General features: G+C 34.8%; 1 long non-coding RNA gene across 3 annotated transcripts; it reads left to right on the forward strand.

Moving 5' to 3' along the window:
• Nucleotides 1-331: 331 nt before the first annotated feature.
• LOC149935432 (uncharacterized) lies at nt 332-1,692 on the forward strand. 3 transcript variants are annotated; one of them, XR_016472216.1, is made up of 6 exons: nt 332-526; nt 598-667; nt 742-858; nt 930-1,084; nt 1,167-1,364; nt 1,458-1,692. It is a non-coding gene; the product is annotated as an uncharacterized LOC149935432 (long non-coding RNA). The 3 variants fall into 3 exon arrangements; XR_016472217.1 differs by having other exon boundaries at nt 1,144-1,692; XR_016472215.1 differs by having other exon boundaries at nt 1,167-1,692.
• The last annotated feature ends 811 nt before the right edge of the window (nt 1,693-2,503 follow it).

Below are 2,503 nucleotides of genomic sequence, written 5' to 3' on the forward strand. Positions count from 1 at the left end.
TCGGGAGCTGGCGTCTATTTGAAATCTTAGACGCATAATTAATATAAAAATCCATTAGTTTTTTACTACGAAAATACGAATTAATTATTATTTAAAGTACCGTGTGTCAATAGTTTCTTCCCTAATGACACACAATGTCGTAGTAGTCAAGTTACTATTATTGACGCAAAAAGTGTATCAATAGCTAAGAGACTATTGCCACACCTCAAGTGTGTGTCAATAGTCATTCCGCTATTGCCACACTTCGAGTGTGTGTCAATAGTTACTGAGCTATTGCCACACACTTTGTGTGTCAATAGCCACAGCCTTAAAATTTCGTGGTACGTTTTTTCCCCATGAGAGCGTTGAAGAAGCAGACGACAGTGTTTGGAATTCCCGGACACACGATGGCACTGTAAAATTGCTTATCAAAGAAAAATAAATTTTGCTCTCAGTAGGTTAAAGTTGAATTCAGCTCAGTCAGCTGTGATGTTGAATTATTTTAACTATTTAAGTAAAACAGTTGATTTCGTAAGAAATATAAAAAGTAAGTACAAGAAAAATCCCTCCCTATTTCATTTCAATATTAACAACTATACTTTTTTAATATATCAAAAGAAATTCGTGGAATCTAAAGTGGAATATTTTATGGGCTGGCCAAGTCTTAATTAAATATACCAAAACCATGGTAGAACATTGGTGTTTTGAATAGCAGCGGTGAATTAAATATTCTGAAATATAATTAAGAACATTTTCTTTTAGAAGGTTTGGACTTTCAATGGCTTTGAAAATTTCTAAATATCGTCAGTGAATTGTCCTTATACCTACAGTTCTGAAGCTACCATATATTAAACCTTTCCAATTTTTCTTTCAGCATTGGTATGTGGATGTATTGATCAGTCATTGCTCTCTTACAGTGTGTTTCATTGTTTAATGTCCTGCTATTGCAGCAATCAAAAAGGCCGTTCATGTGTAAGAGGAACTCTGCTGTGTATGTGCTTTCAATTGTTAACTCTCCTAATCCCAGTGAACAGGCCATTTGAATTAGAAACACTTTGACTGCAAATTTGGGCAGCTAAACTGACTTTCATGTTAGAAAATGCTGGTAACTTGATATGTTTACGTTTCAGCTTATGTGTGCTTTGAAACTTACCAATTTCTTAGTCTATTTTGAAAAAATGTTCTAGGACTGCCCAAGAAACTCGATTGCCTTCCACTATTATGGGATACTGTTTGAAATTGTTCCTCACACTTTTCAAGAGATGTGGAGGATCAATTTCAATGAATGGCTTTTCCACTGATATCCCCATACTTTTGAACAAATTTTGATTGCCTGTTCCTTGGTCACAGACTACAGCTTTGACAATAAGGCCAATACGTTTTAGGTGAGTTACGCAATCATGAAGCAATATCTTCAAAGTCTGTTCGGGACAAGTATCTTTTGTGAGGAAGTAACCAATTGGTGGTTTGAATTTCAGTTTTATGTCATTCACCATGTACACTAGGGCCTGATTTGCGTACTATTTTGACCTTCCATATGGACCGAAGTCTACGAAACCTTCAATGTTATTGTTTTCATTATTGTCAAAATGTTTAGTTGAATGGCTATAATTATGTTCAGTACAAATATATTTAAATGGAATAGAATTGAATAGATAGTTCTGGGTTTAAATTCATAGGAATTGACTTTATCCACTGTAAAAAAAATTTCATTTAAAGCTAGTGTTCATCATTGTGAATATTTTATATAAATTATCATTTTCTTCGTTGAATTGATTTTTGAGGGCATAATTTGGCATTTGTAGTGCTGCGTTTACCTTACACCAGATTGTAGTTGTAACATGATCTTCAGGTGCATTTTCATTTGCTACTATTTGAATGAATTATAAATGAACATTAGGCAGTAAGAGACCATGGCGGGATATGTTTTTGCCTTCAGTTTACCTAGGGAAAACCGTGGTTTCATTGGAATTTCCCAAAAAAAAAATAGGTGTAGCTAATGGTGTAAGCCTGTTTTGGGTTTTGATATTCATAAAACAATCGTCAGTGAAATGAAGACCGCAAAATACGTGGTTAAAGTGTAAGTAATCTGTAGTTTTATTTTGGAGGTTTTCACTGTTAACATTTTGCAGGTGGCTGCAAAATGTTAAGTTTTAAGAAATGTTAATGTATTAGAATAGGCTTAGTAAATTAAAACGCGTATTCACCGGTCTTTATCCCTTGGAAACTTGAAAAAAAAAAGACTGACGCGTGGTTACCTTTTTATTCGATTTACAATTTTTAGCCGAACAAGACATTTCAAAAAAAATTAAACTCGCAAAAATACCAAAAACACTCTTCCTGTTTTGCGTCTTCTCAAACTCTAATCTAGCGCGTGCCGGAGATACTACTAGCGCCATCAAACGCCCGGGAATTGTGGACATTCTCGGCGAATAAAATCGTACCACGGATTTTTTAAAGAGAGGCGCCTCTCTGTAACGAAGCGACTTTACACTCTCTGCTACATCTATGTTTGAGGGTATTA

Source organism: Leiobunum rupestre, chromosome 7, assembly GCF_980474605.1.
Source record: "Leiobunum rupestre chromosome 7, qqLeiRupe1.1.hap1, whole genome shotgun sequence".
Classification (NCBI taxonomy): Eukaryota; Metazoa; Arthropoda; class Arachnida; order Opiliones; family Sclerosomatidae; genus Leiobunum; species Leiobunum rupestre.